Source organism: Gorilla gorilla, chromosome 1 (assembly GCF_029281585.2).
Source record: "Gorilla gorilla gorilla isolate KB3781 chromosome 1, NHGRI_mGorGor1-v2.1_pri, whole genome shotgun sequence".
NCBI classification, from domain to species: Eukaryota; Metazoa; Chordata; class Mammalia; order Primates; family Hominidae; genus Gorilla; species Gorilla gorilla.
In genome coordinates, this window is record NC_073224.2 from 32859099 (window position 1) to 32874953 (window position 15855).

The 15855-nt window shown below is 38.7% G+C and overlaps 1 protein-coding gene across 8 annotated transcripts in view; it reads left to right on the forward strand.

The window, feature by feature from the left end:
• LYPLAL1 (lysophospholipase like 1) overlaps positions 1–15855 on the forward strand; it is a 152687-nt gene that overhangs the window by 92545 nt on the left and 44287 nt on the right. For 2 of the 8 annotated variants that reach the window (XR_008677434.2, XR_008677436.2), the window contains exon 9: positions 6590–6667. The exons of 5 other annotated variants lie outside the window; for them this stretch is intronic. The gene's annotated coding sequence lies outside the window, so the exon portion shown is untranslated. Of the gene's footprint in view, positions 1–4754; positions 4861–6589; positions 6668–15855 lie in introns of all 8 variants that reach the window. One more of the 8 variants, XR_008677439.2, reaches the window with a different exon arrangement.

Below are 15855 nucleotides of genomic sequence, written 5' to 3' on the forward strand. Positions count from 1 at the left end.
TTTCTTGTTCTCCAAATTGTACCACAAATTGAGAGTATGTAGAAGATAAATAGTTCTATAAAATTTGTTCCTATTACTGGTTGTGTCAGAGAAAGATCACAGTGAATTTATGGATGAATTACTTAATGCTAGAAAATACCACCCCAATTTTTCTGTGAAAATAAACCCCAGAGTTGCAGGAAAACTTCAGCCTTTGTATGGTAGATATATATGAGCATTCATAAACCCTGGATTTCTTAAGCCACTGAATCAATTCTCTTTGTGGGTTTCCAAAAACCCTAGGAGGAATCTTCTTGAGTGTCACAATCATTGAAGCCAGAGAACACATGGTCATTTTAAACAAGACCACTCATTAATCCCCCCAGCAACACACTCCTTATTTATTTTTATCAAAATGTACCCATCTCATAAACTTAGTACATTTTCCCAAAGAGCTAATAACATGGAACCTCTGGCCAAAGTCAATAACAACAACAAAATATTCTGCTAGCTTTAGCCAACCCCTATCTACTCCAAGTACAGACATTAAATAGTTCATGCCTGGATGAAGCCCCAGTAAACTCACCCTCTGCCAAACCAAGAAAGATGCAAATGTGGACTGGATATTCCTCTGCTTATTTGTTAAATATAACTACGTCTGGGAAAACTAGGTCATTAATATCTCTTAAATGCCTCTCACATTTCAGGCCTATGTTACCTTCATTAATGTTTATAGAAATCCTTTTGAGGGCTTCTGATCCATTCCTTCATTCAATTATTCATTCACTAAATATTTGTTCCCATTTTACAGATGAGAAAACGGGCTGCTAGAGAATAAGCTTCAATAAGTAATTTGCCCAAGATCACACAGTCAGCTGATAAATTGCAGAGTAGAGATTCAAAGTTAGATAGATATGACTCCAAAATCATGTTCTTTCTATCATTCAGAGCTTCCATCAGGATCATCTGAGGCCCCCATACGTATTTCTGAGTCCCATCCTATATCATTTAATCAGAATTTTCTTTGGTTGAGACCGAAATCTATTTTAACAGGGGTTCCATGTGATTTTGATATGTAGCTTGGTTTAGGAACAACTAAAACACACAGTAGCTTTTCAACTCCTAACATAGTAACTGGTCCAAAACACCTTATAAGTAATAATTCATTTTACAAATATTTATTAAGCACTTACTATGTGTTAGGCATTGTTATAGGTATGGCAGTGAGCAAAACACAAAAATTCCTGCCCTCGTGGAGCTTATATTCTAGTGTGGAAATGGAGGCAGTTCACAGGGGACAGAGGAAAACATAAGTAAGTATATTATGCATTATATTAGGAGGTGGTAAATGCTAAGAAGACAATAGAGAAGTGTAAGGTGATGAGGAGGGATGGTGGGGGGGAATGTATTAAATAAGGCAGTCAAGATTGTTTTCTGTGCAAAGGTGAGATTTAAAGAAGGCGAGGAATGTGCCATGCGCTTACCTGGGTAAAATCATCAGGCAGATGGAGTAGCTAGCACAAAGGTGCTAAGGCCTCTAAACATGTACCTGGTGCATCCAAGAACCATCAAGGGGACCAATGGAGGTGGAGGAAATGGGCTGGAGAAAGAAGTGAAAGCTAAAGTCAGAAAGGTAATGAAGGGAACAGTCAGATGAGCTCATGTTGGGTCTTACAGGCTGTTGTAAGTACTTTTACTTTTTCTCTGAGTGAAATGGGAAACAACTGTCAGGTACTGAGTGACGAAGTTATATGTTCTGATAAATAAAAAACAAAGAATTCCATGTATAAAGGCTAGAAGAAGATTTTGAAAGACATATCATCCAGACTCCTCTGCAAAGGCAGGTGTTTTTCTACATTACTCTAGGGAAACTCTTGTCAATTTCACACAAAAGCAGGCTTCATTATTCTGTAGTCACTCATCCATTTAATTCACTCATTAACCAAATATTCATCAATTTCACAGTCTACCCTGTGTAAGGTGCTTGCTAAGTTCAGAAGGCTTTCTGGGATTTATAACTTGGCCCCCAAGGTGCTCATGGGCCTTAGTAGCAATACATGTGGTCCAGCTTGCCTGTGAAGTAATTGTTTATTCTCAATCTGTTTAACGTTCATTGTAATTAAACCCCCTTTCCTGTGGCTGATTGTCAAAGGTGACGTAGCCGGTCAAGGCAGTCACCTGCTCTAAGTCTGTGACAAGCCATGGCCAGCAGTCTCTTCTAAAAGTTTATTGGAAGAGAAAAGTGTTGTATGCCCAAGTGTATATGAATGGAGAGACTGGAGATTATTGTCAGAGAAGAGAGGAGTTTTTCTTCTGTGTCCTACAAGTGAAGATGGGAGAAGGATGCAGTGATGCCTGGGAATCTTAAGGAGTAGAAGGGAAGCATGTGTTAGCTAATTGCTTTTGCTTATGTAGTATATATTTTGAACTTCATTGCTAATGAATAGGGAAATGCTTCAGAGCAACAGCAAAACATGGAATGAAGGCACGCCAAAAGGAAAAACTTTTAACATAGTGACTAATTCTTTTAAAATGATTTAGCTCACAGACTTCACAGGTAGTGGAAATAGTGTGGTAATGTACAACATAACAGAATAAGTCACCTCAGTTTTCTTATTCAGAAGGGGTAAATAGGCAGGGACCAAAAATCTGATTAATATTCTATCAATGCTTTAATGCAAGGACATTTCAATGGTCACATTTAAAAGATTTTTCATTGTGCTTTACATCTAGGCCAATTAATCTATGCTGACTTTGTGGCATAATTATTTTGTTTTATAAATACATCAGTCTAATGGACAGTTGAAACACATCCCACCTCCCCATTCACTTTCTTATTCCTAGAGATTTAAATCAATGAACTGAATTTTTATTTTTACAAGACATGTTGGCTATAAATATATCACAAATCATAATTATAAACATATCATACTATGAAGAAGTAGAAAATCTCTGATATAGAGGCATCATTTTCTAAATATATTCTTGCCATTTTACATTGAAGAATGAAGATAAATAGGAATGTGACTAGAAATCATAAAAATACCAAACTGCTATTTCCCAGAAGTGACAAAAATATGAACGAACTTTAAAAAAAAATTGCTTAGATGGGCTATAATACTTGATTGAGAGTTCAAGTCCTACTGACGACCAAATTTCTCTAAATCTCAAGCTTAGATATTGATGATGGAAAATGGGCACAAAGGCTAGATTCTGTCTGCCCTCCAGTTATTGGCAGAATCCAGGTGGAAGTGCAGTGGTGTGACACCAAAGTATCCACTTCACTCAGTCAAAGATGCCAAGTGGTGTTATTTTAGTGGTGTTGTTGTTTGGTGTCAATATCCGAGATTCATTGTCTTATGGCCATGGAAAATTAGGACGCAGGCACACACAGAGTGAAGTTCAGAGTGGAAGTTTAATAGGTGAAAGAAAGAGAAGTGCTCTCTCTGCTGAAGAGACAGGGGTCCTGAAGAAATGTGTTGCTGCTTTTGCAGTGAAATACAGAAGGTTTTATGGATGAGCTTGAGGAGGTGGTGTCTGATTTACATAGGGCATGAAAAATTGGTTGGGCCAGGTGTTCCATTTGCATAAGGCATGAAAAACTGGTTAGAACTGGGTGTGCCATGCATAGTGCACGAAAAGGCTGGCCACCCACCCTAATCTTTCATTAAGCAGATGGGTTCTCTACATGGCTGGCGCCACATTGCCTGGTTTTTTACCGTACATATGGTGACAAAGAAAAAGGAAGATGGAGTCGCTGTGCTGAACATACCTGGCTTCCAGGTAGCTCTTTCCTATTGGCACAAGCTGCCAGCATTCATCCGTGCAAGTTTCCAGCTTGCTTATCTATGTTTGCGGATAGATTTTTCAGGCTGCTCTTTGTTAGAAAAGAAATTATTTGGGGGCTGCTTTTTTTGATGTTGTTGTTAAAAAGGAAATTCACTGAGGACTCTGTTGCCTTACTATCTGCCTAAATAATTTATTTCTATCTCCTGTATCACTATGACAGGGGGAAACAAACAAGAAAAGAAGGGCTGATCCTGCCTTCTACATATGCGGTGATGCTGTTTGTTCATTTATTGGTCACTTTTTTGTTTTTGAGACGGAGCTTGGCTCTTGTTGCCCAGGCTGGAGTGCAGTGGTGCGATCTCGGCTCACCGCAACCTCCGCCTCCTGAGTTCTAGCGATTCTCCTGCCTCAGCCTCCGAGTAGCTGGGATTACAGGCACGCACCACCACGCCCAGCTAATTTTGTATTTTTAGTAGAGACGGGGTTTCTGTTTCTGTATGTTGGTCAGGCTGGTCTTGAACTCCTGACCTCAGGTGATCTGCCTGCCTCGGCCTCCCAAAGTGCTGGGATTACAGGCATGAGCCACCACGCCCGGCCTATTGGGCACTGTTAAGTGACATTTTTGTGAAGATTCTGTGGGACATGGAGAAACTTCCTCTTGGGAGCTAGCTTGTGCTAATCCCCACAGCACAAGTGGGAATTAATGTGTGCTCACTGATTCATGCTGGTTGAAGTGTTTTTTTTTTTTTTTCTGAAGGCTTTTCTCCTTTGACATTTTCTATATTTCTAACTAAAAGACTGGCTCCGTGAGTTTGAAGGATTATAATCTTTTGCATTTGTATTTTTCTGCATGCATTGAAGAGCATTTAAGAATATTGCCAATTAAAAGAATATGCATTTAATTTAGAAATATGAACTTGATTAGCTAATGTTCATCTTTAACATTTTCTAAGGCTGAAATGCTAATCTCTTTGCTTTCTTATCAGACTAATGTTCAGATCACACTGGCTTGATAGCTGACTCATTTTCTCAGTGCAGTGAAGGGTGGCCACCTGCCAATAAATGATGCCTAATACCACAGTTAAACGAAAGGTAAACTTTTTTTTAAGTTTACAAAAGGCATGATTCTAGTATCTTGAATGAGGTAGAACTTTGGCTATGAAGAAATGAAGAGATCAGCAATCATTTTCCCCTAAACAACTATAAAGCTGGACAAATTTGATGAAAACAATTATCCCAGCAACCTGGAAATCTTCCAAGGCAGTCTGTGAAAACCAGCAGCTTTGCTTTGCAGGAGACTGACTTTATTTGGAGTGAAAGAAGGAAAACCCACACCCAGCAGCAAATGAGAAAAGTCTGCCACTCTCCTAGCCTAAGGTTGCAGTCCCTGTTGGGGTGTAAGTAGAATACCAGAGAGTTAGTCAGGGAGATCCTGGAAACGAGATAGTCATTGAGGGCCTTAATAAGCATTGCATACATCCTTGGCTGTCTGGAAGCTTCTACACTTATGCAGCAGAGACCTGAGAGGGCCCAGCAGAAAGAAAGAATTGGGGCTGGCTTCCAAACTGCCCAGACTTAGAATGCAACCCCCTAAACCAAACACAGATCCACAGAGAGTAGAAGCCTTATCAACTAGAGGTGTTGGAGCACAGCCTGTGACCAGCCATTGGCTGACCACTAAGCTATGCAGACACAGAGATGACCCCTAAGAAGCAGGCTGAAAAGTGAAAGTAAGAATTCTTTTCAAAAATCTGAGCTGAGACGTCCGTAGCCATACACCACAGGGGTGACAGGTTCTGCTGCTTTAGTCTAGGTTAGTTCATTTAACAAAAGAGAAATGATCTGGGCCTGGTGGCTCACGCCAGTAATCCCAACACTTTGGGAGGCTGAGGAGGGACAATCACGTGAGGTCAGGAGCTCATTACCAGCCTGGCCAATATGGTGAAACCCCATCTTTACTAAAAACAAAACAAAAAAAATTAACTGAGGGCTCATCTGTAATCCCAGCTATTTGGAAAGCTGAGGCAGGCGAATTGCTTAAACTCGGAACTCGGGAGGCAGAGGTTGCGGTGAGGCGAGATGGCACCATTCATTTCCCTCCAGCCTGGGCAACGGAGCAAGACTCTTAAAAAAAAAGTGGGAGGAGTAAACAAAAAATGCAGCAGTAATAGAAACCCTCAGCAAAAAAAAAAAGAAAATTAGAATCGGAATTGCTGTATTATCAAAAACGTCCAGTTTTCAATAAAAAATTATAAGACACGCTAAGAAGCAGAAAAGTGTGAACCATACTCAAGGGAGAAAAAAAGAAGTCAATGGAAATAAACTCTGAGAGGCCCTATAAATTAGATTTAGCAGACAGCCACTGTATTAAAGAACCAACAGAGAATATGACAATGACTCAATATATAGAGAATATCCATAAAGAAATCAAATCTGTTTAAAAGCACCAGATAAAAATTTTTATATTTAATACCATATGTTAAGATTATTTACTATATTTTGCTCTCCACATGAGCTCACTTTCTGGATAATTGCAAAGTTAAGTAATTGCCTGGAAAAGGTAAACATTTTTAAAGTTCTTAAAAGGAGGCTTAACTTACTTGACACAACTGCAATAAAATAGCAGTTTGAATCAACATACAATCTTTCTTGTATCTATCAGATGATGTCATGCAGAATTGCTAACACACACTTTTTGATGTAAGACTTTCTCAATAAACTTCATTCATAATCAGAACCCTCAGTGTGATATAATTTTTCCTAAATCTCTGAATAAATAAATAAAAGTATGTTGACTTTGATTTATTTGTGTTTTTCTTAGGCACCTAATGACGACAGCTTAAGTTAGGAAGAGTCAATTTACAGGTGTGATAGAATTAAATGGCTAATGACGGAGGAGGTGAGGCATTTTAAATTTTAAACTAACAAGCTTAATTCCTTCAATATTTATACCTTACTTTGGGCTCATGATATGCTGCTGAACTTCTGCTCCAAAGTACTTTTCCTTTCTTGCATGATCTTTCTTCTCAAAAGGAATTGTTTCTCTCTGAGCAAAACCATACATTTTGTCCTCTTTCTGTGACTCCTACAGTGGTTTTTGTATGTGCTTATTTATTTTTTATTTTTTGGAGATGGAGTTTCACTCTTGTTGCCCAGGCTGGAGTGCAGTGGCAAGATCTCGGCTCACTGCAACCTCTGCCTCCCAGGTTCAAGCAATTCTTCTGCCTCATCCTCCAAGTAGCTGGGACTACAGGTGTGCACCACCACATCCGGCTAATTTTTTATATGTTTAGCAGAGATGGGATTTCACCACATTGGCCAGGCTTGTCTCGAACTCCTGACCTTGTGATCCACCCGCCTCAGCCTCCCAAAGTGCCGGGATCACAGGCATGAACCACCACGCCTGGCCCTGTATGTGTTTTATAAAGTTTTGCTGATGGCATAGCTGTAAAGGAATGAAGAGAAACTTGCGTGTAGAATTTTAGCCACATCTTGAAAATGCAAAGAAGTTTGAACAAAAATGCAGTGAAGTGGGATAGTGGAGTCAATCGTTTCCGGCACTGAAAACAGCATGCCCAAATGGTAGAACAGAAGGAAATCACACTGATGTAGGGGCCCAACAGCCCAACTAGTTCATCAGGGGTTAGAGGGCGTGCAAAAGGACACCCAGAAATGATAAAATAGAAGACTTCCCTCAATCTTTTAACTGAAGAAAACTTGAAGCATGAGTTTGTTTTCTTTGTTTGTTTTGAGATGGAGTCTTGCTCTGTCTCCCAGACTGGAGTGCAGTGGTACAATATCAGCTCACAGCAACTCCTGCCTCCCATATTCAAGCGATTCTCCTGCCTCAGCCTCCTGAGTAGCTGGGATTACAGGTGCCTGCCACCATGCCCAACTAACTTTTGTATTTTTAGTAGAGACGGGGTTTCACCATGTTGGCCAACCTGGTCTCGAACTCCTGACCTCCTGATCCACACGCCTTGTCCTCCTAAAGTGCTTTGATTACAGGCATGAGTCACCGCCCCCGGCCAGTTTTGTATTTTTTAGAATTGAAGTGGTATTGATCAGCATATTTCAGGAAGTAGGTTCTATTTTCTATGCTGAGTTTTAAGGATTCAGTCTCTGAAAGCAGTCAAAGGAATGGATTTTCCTGACATTATCACATGAGATCATCTATAGTTACTTGTTAAAAGTTTACATGCCCTCCTCTTATAGGAGGCTTTGAGAAATGATTTTACTACTAATTATTATTATAAGTTTTATATACTATTCTTCAAAGGTAACTCTTCTTTCTTTAGTATCACCCAATCAATACGAGTTATTTTTCCTAAGTCGTTCCTATTTTCCCTTCAGTCTGATGAAAATCTTAACATAAACCTAAAAGAAAATACTGATTTTTCTCAAATATGGTTTTCAACATATTCTATTCTCCTCTCTCTTCCCTGCCTACAGTTGGGACCCAAACTCCTCCCCAGCCTCCATCCAATTTTGTCTTCTGTATTTAGGAAAATTTATTGGGAAAAGAAATGCAAGTCTCTTCTGACTGATCTCACCCCACAGCAAGCTTTCCCTCATTTAAAATGTCCTTGGCCCCAATGTCTGTAACAACTACATGGGCTCTGATTTCCTTGTGTACCGCCTAATAATTATCAGTCTTCAGGGACATCCTTTAGTCTTCCCACTGGTTCCCACGTTCCTGGAGAGCAATGTATACCTATACAGCCAGTTTAATCTTGTATGGTGTAGACATGATGATTAACTAAATGCACAAACAAGGGAAAGACATTCATAATTTTCTATATATTCAGAAACAATAGACTGTATTATATTAACTCTAATCTATATTCTTCTCATCAAATTTTAAGTTGATTTGCCATTATCAAATGAACATATTTAACAGCAAAATCAATTTCAGAGAACATTTTCTTCTAAAAGCAAATTATAAGTCTATCATAAATATTAAAAATATTTCCATAGAGTAGATCAAGAATGTACTATCTATTAAGGTGATCTATAGGCAAATAAAATTATATGTTTCATCTCAAATTATTATTAGTGCTTTAAGTATTAAAACTTTAATATAGAGTTAAATATAATATATAAATATATTGTAAAATTTAATATATGCTAAAAACAATATTTAAAATATTAAACCCATCTTAAGGCTCAAGATTCTACACCCTAGCTTCTTTCTTTGCTCCTAAGACACTACTCTAACTAAAACAGGTCTTGCACACTTGAGCTTTATATGCTGCTACTTTTAACTACTCTTGAAAAGTGAAATTTAAGTGTTTTCTTCCAGAGAATTGGAGCAAACAAAATTAAAGCTATCATCTGTGATCTTTTACCTTGACTAGTAGAAAAGGGTAATCCTAATGTAATTATTGAAACAGTGATGATATCAAATATAAAAATAATGTTTACTGCAGCTCCCTCTGCTTCCCAGCCAGCCTTTGAAGCGAGGTAATTTCCAAATCAATTTGCCTCTCACTCAAGTCACTTCATCTTTCAGCTGGTCCCACTTGAAGAAAAAAAACATTAATTGGACTTGCCATTGTGTCTTGGACTCTTTTGGTGACAATTTTCTGTGACAGGGTAAAAGAGTTCCTAATTCATTGCTTCAGGAAATGAAGGCCTAATAGCTTCACATCTGGTAAATTATGGCCTTCCTGCTCCTCAAGGCAGCAGCGGTACACAAGGCATTATTTGGAATTAAAGGAAAAAAAAACAGCAAAGGAAATCAATTTTTACATTTACAGTGGACTCTTTTAAAAATTAAGATTTATAAGCCAAGAACGTTTCTTTATAAAAGCATCCATTGTCTAAGACATAGAATTGAGTCAGCCAGAGGGTAAATTGAGCAAAAACGCTTCCCATATCATAATGGAAACTCTGAGAAGTCACTGTAGAATTAAATCACGTGGCATAGCTTTTTGCCCCTGGGGGTGGGCCATGTGTAAATTGTGCAAATGTAATGATACAGTCTTTTGGGCCTTTGGGGAATACGACAAATAAAGATTGACTTTACTTTGAGTGGGGATCATGTTGCATACTGGATGGGAAATTCAGTTTGGCCCCATTTTTACATGATGCCTAGACAGATCAGTTTGCAAAAGAAGTATGGAAAAGGAGAAGTACGGAGGAAATTCCCCCAAAGGACACATATGGGACACCGCAACCTTCTTTATGAAGAATTACAAGAGCTCGGGTATAGAAATTAAGATGTTTCACCCCAGTTATTGTCCCGATGGTAGGATTGGTGGTGAATGGCTTTTATCACATCAAGACTAAGTTGCGCCATGGACTTGTGAAATTACCCCAATGACTTCCATATTTTTCCCTATCTAGTTCACAAGGAAAAATGAACAATGATAACCAAAGAGGCAAACTGCAGAATTTTAGCAGTAGATATCAGAGGTCTGGCAAAAACAAATCTAATATCTAGAAGGGCGCTGGTCCTTAGAGATGAGGGCTCTTTTTGTCCTGGCAGTACAGTGACCACCACAATCACAGTGTAGAATTTACTTCCACCTAATCTTCTGTAATCCCCAATTGGAGCAATTAATTTTACAAGGGGTCATGCTCCCTTTCTGTGGTATTTCTATTGAGAGCTTAATGATGTGTCCTTTATGATGCATTTTGGCAGCACCTTTCACCCAGACCTGAAAATATTCATTGATTATGATCAGCAATTTTGGTGTTGTAAATGGGGTGTAGCTGAAGTGTTTCCTTGATGACAGAGCATAGAACAGCATGTGCTTAGAAAGGGAGAGAGAAAGGGAGAGAGAAAGGGAGAGAGAAAGGGAGAGAGACGCTGTGGGTTTAGAACTCATTTCACTTATCTAAACATGGGCCTTGTTCCATACAGATGACACAAAGAGGAACTGAAGTGGAAAGTAGAGTGTATACTAGGATCAGCAGTTCCAAGCATAACTAGGAGATAAGGGAAAGCACCACATTTTAGGATCAGAAGCTGGAAAACAACAAGAATCTGATGGCCTCACACACTATCTTCTTTGTCTTATTCACTTTAGCCCTCAACCACTAAATGACCCATGTTCAGATATCTGCTCACCTGAAGGCATTTTAACAAATTGGCTTAAATAATTGACATATTTTTCCTAAGCTCCTCTCATCTCCTAAAACCAGGAAATTGTCATTGTGATTTTTTTTAAATATCAGAGCAAAGCTTTGAAAATTAATTCAATTCACTGGCTTTTGTCCAAAAACAAATCTGGGGACTTCAAATAAGTTAAGCTTTTCCAGATCCACTGTTTCCAAGGAGAAGAAGAATTTTTATTGTTGTTGTTGTTGTTGTTGAAGTATTGGAGGAGATGTGAGGGAATACAGAAAGATGGCAAACATGCAACTTTAAATATTCTACAAAAAGTTCAAACCCATCACAATTTCAAAAATTGTTTTTACATTTATTATCTCATTTTATCTTCCCAGCAACCTTATGATGTGGCCAGTGCCAACATCCTCATTTTTCACTTAAGAAAACTGAGGCCCATTTTGTGTGTAAGCCATTTTGCCAAGGATCTTAACAAAAGCAAACTAGAACACTAGAACATAACCTACCCCTGGACTCTTTTCCATAAACCACATTGCTGCTATGTCTCTTGCTCCCCTTTGTAGAGAATCAAGCCTCTTTTTGTCTGAGGACTCATAATGTGTCCCAGGCATCTTAAGTGGTACACAGAGAGAGAATGAGAAAGAGAAAGGGAGAGAGAGAAAAAAACAATTTAACAATTTAGCCTTTACTATGTAGCAGGTCTATTCAAAGCCTTTATATGTAAGAATTCATTTAATCATCACAAGATTACAATGTATGTCTGGTTGTCTGGGAGTATTTTACAGATGAGAAAATATCCAAAAAGGATATGGAACTTGCCCAACTACACACAGCTCATAAGTGATGGGGCTGGGGTTTGAATTGAGGGAAGTCTGGCTCTTGAGTCAGTACTCTTACCCACTGTACTTTATTCCCTCTCTAAAGTCAGTGAAATTCTTTCTTATCTTTCTCAATATTGAGCAAAACTTTTGTCACATAAAAATCACTAAACAACAACAACAACAACAACAAAACATGTTTCATGGATTGGGAAAGAAGGGCGGACACCCTGCCATCTTGTCTACTTGCCTTTTGGCCTAGGACTGGGTTTTATGGCCTCTCCAGTGCTGACATTTGGACCTTGATAATTCCTTGTTGTGGGAGCTGTCCTGTGCCTTGTAGGATGTTTAGTAGCATCCCTGTCCTCTACCCTCTAGATGCTGATAGTGCCCCTCAATTGTGATTATCAAAAATGTCTCCAGACATTACCAACTATCCATGGCAGTAGGGGTAGGGGGATGGAAAATCACCTCAAGGTTGAGAATTTCTGGCCTCGGGCATGAAAAAGAGGTACAGCCTTGTAGGGGGATTCCTTCCAGGAATCCAGCGTCAAGAATGCTCCCATGTGACTGTCTTTTCCCAATGCAGTCTGGAAAAGAGCATGAAGGGCTCGTGCGTTTTTGCCTCCTCTGCCAACAGCTAGGAGATAACACTTGTTGGGTTAATGTTCTTGCATCCAGGCAATATTCTGACTATGTGGGAAGAGGAATGTGGGTGGGCAGGGGATTTGTGACAAGGAGAGGATGGCATAGTAGGTACCAATGCTCCTATATGACTCCATGCCAGTATATTTAGCATATTTCTGAAAAAAGAAAGAAATGGGGCATGCCATCAGGTAATGGATCCAATGCCCAGATGAACTGAGATGTGGCAATTTCCCCCAGTCAGGAGCTTACTTCAGAATAATGTTGCTTTGACGTGAAGCTGTAAGGACATTGGATGAAAACAATCCAGAACCTGCTTATCTTTCAGCCTGAAAGACATTTGTGTGTTTTCTGAGTCATCTGAAACACAGAGTGTAGGATTTTCCTGATGGATAAGGAAACCTGATGTACTCATTTATTATAACAATGAGATCATTGGAAGACCCATAAAACTGAACTCTGCTATCCAAGTACAGATCTAGTTTGTTGTTCAGATAATGGTTCCAAGCTTATTTAACAAGCCAGTTTTGACAAGTTGAATTTTTTGTAGGATGTTTGTTTAATTGTAGCATGGCCATCCTATCATAACAGTATTTTCAACTATGCAGAGAAAACCAAAGTCAAAAGGATTTTTCACAGTGAGATTTACACGTCCTTCAAATGAAAACTCTCTTGAGTCATATTTTAGTCAGTCATATTTTAATTTTCAATAAAGGAAAAGACTCCAAAATATCCATAGGCGTTTCTAAAAGCCACATCAGAAAAGGAGAAAAAAAAATGGAGTAGAAGAAATTACAGATAGGCTGATATCTTTAAGAGAGCTGAAGATTATTGAAAATCTGATTACATATATAACAAACGTTTTAACTTCTTTCACCCAGATGAGGTGGCAGAATAGAATGAATATTACATAGGCAGACAATTCTCAAGGGAAGTCTCCGAGAATTTTTTGGAAGTTTATAGGTGAATGCCATTTTCATCGCTTTCTACTGCAATATGAAGTATGCAGGCTTTAGAGCCATGCTGACTGCAGTCCAAAACCCTTCTGGAGCTTCACTGAACCTCATAACTTTTCTAAGCCTCATTTCCACTTGTAAACAAGCAGATAATACCTATTATGTAAGGTTTTTTGATGCCTAAAGAAGGTATTTTTAAAACTTAACAAAATACTTGAGTTGGAATAGAAGCTATTATTATAACATTATTATTCCTAATATCCTTATGACAGCTCATTTAGACAACTGGATATCTGCTTTTCCAGGATTTGAATCTCCAATTTATTCCCCTTTTTTACCTACTTTTTGAGATATATACAGGTGGGAGAGGGGAGATGAAGGGATAACGTCTAATTTTTTCACATCTATTGGAATCACATTAACAATTTGTTTATTAATAATTATGCATTCTGAACAACATATATGTTTAGTCTAGGAAAAAGGGTACAAGTTGATTTCCATAAGCATCAAATCACAAATAATAACTGAAAACAATCTACTCTCATATTCATTGATTTTTTTTGCCAGTTTGAGAAAACATCCATCAGCTCTTTTTAGGACCCTCTGCAAAAAGACTCTAACATTTTTAAAAGGCATAGTAGGCCAAGCATGGTGGCTCATGCCTGTAATTCCAACACTTTGGGAGGCCTAGACAGGCAAAATACCCAAGGTCAGGGGTTCAAGACCAGCCTTGGCCAACACAGCACAACCCCATCTCTATTAAAAATACAAAAATTAGCCAAGTGTGGCAGCGGGCGCCTGTAATGCCAGCTCCTCAGGAGGCTGAGGAAGGAGAATCACTTGAACCCAGGAGGCAGAGGTTGCAGTGGGCTGAGATCGCACCACTGCATTCCAGCCTGGGTGACAAGGTGAGACTCTCTCAAAAAATAAATAAATAAATAAATAGATAATAAAGGAATGAGACTTCATTAATTAATTTTAAAGAAGTACTCAGGGTGATTGAGATGACATTCCATTATGTTCCCCTGATTAGGATGGGCCTGGCAGTTTGATTCATAGAACACTATGTAGAAAGTATCTTTTCCTTTGGCATGAAATTAGTTAAACTGGCATGTAAACACATGCAATTAATATCTTCCCCATCTACCCTGTGCCAGTAACTTAAAAAAATAAAAATAAAGAGAGAAAGGCAATAATTAATCCATAAAGACAAAGACAACTGGGAAAAAGACAATAGTACATAAAAGATTTAAAGATATATTTGAAAATTGGAAAACAGTAAATGAAAATAGGTAAAAATCTAAATAAGGTAAATCTAAGCACTTACTATCAAGGAAACAATAAGTGAGTTAATTTACCCTGTAAAACCCAGAAAGGCTCAGAATTGGAGGACTTGGTTTCAGAAGAAAGTGGAGTTCAGGAGAAGGTTTGGAACCAAGTTTCTCCCTCCACTGCATGCAGCCAAGCAACTACTATAGAACCACCCTCCCCAACACACACATACACACAGCAGGTGAGACTGGAGAAGGCTCTTTCTCTCCAAAAACCAAACAGGGGAGAAGTCTAGGAAGAATGAAAACTGTCTCGCCTCAATCATACCCTCTCACCTGCTCCCAGGATGCCAATTGTCAAACTTATTCTGGTCCCTCCACACCCACCGTCATGCTCCATAACTGACAGAAATTAGATTTTTTCTTTTTTTCTGAACGGCCACTGAAAAATGTCTCTAGATAAGTATTTGAGCTCCTCAATGGAAAGGGGACGTCATCCCCACAGACCCTGCAGTGATCCCTAAGAATCAGCACCTCTGTTCATAGGTACAGTAGTTCCAGCAGTATTTTAGCCACTCTCTCTTACATGCACTTGGACAGAGAAGAATGACCAGACATTAGAGGAAAATGTGCAACATGAGCATGGAGACCAAACCCCATAAAACAAACAAACAAACAATTAGACACAGAGGACTTAGATGAATCAGAGTCAGTGCAGGCATTGAAAGAAACTTTTCGAAAATCATAATGTCCTCAAAGATACACAGGGAAACAAGTCTGTAATATAGATAACAGTTACCATGAGAAGGGATCAGGAGCAAATAGGAACTCCTGTCTATAAAAAATATAAAAAGTAAAATACAAGCATTAAATAGAAAATTGTAAGATAGGGCCAAGCAACTCTCAAAAGTAGAACAAAAATTAAAGAAGAGAGAAATGGGAGGGAAAAAGATATGAAAAAATATATCGTAGATCTTGTGAGCTCTCCAGCTACTAATTAGGAGTTCCAGAAAGAAAAGAGAGAAAATGAAGGGGGGATATTATTGAATAAGTAATTTAAGACATTTTCAGACTGAAAGACATGTGTCTTCCCATTGAAAGGGCAATGGAGCACCTAGCACAATGAATGACAAAAAAAAAAAAAAAATTCCAGGTAGGTTATGGTAAAATTTAGAATACTTGAAATCAAGAAAAGATCCTAGAAGCTTCCAAAGGGGAGGGGGATAACACAGTCAAATACAAAACAATGGTCTTGAATTTCTTAACAGCAACTGAATCTTAGAAGACAGTGGAACAAAGCGTGAAAAATTCTGAGTGACAGT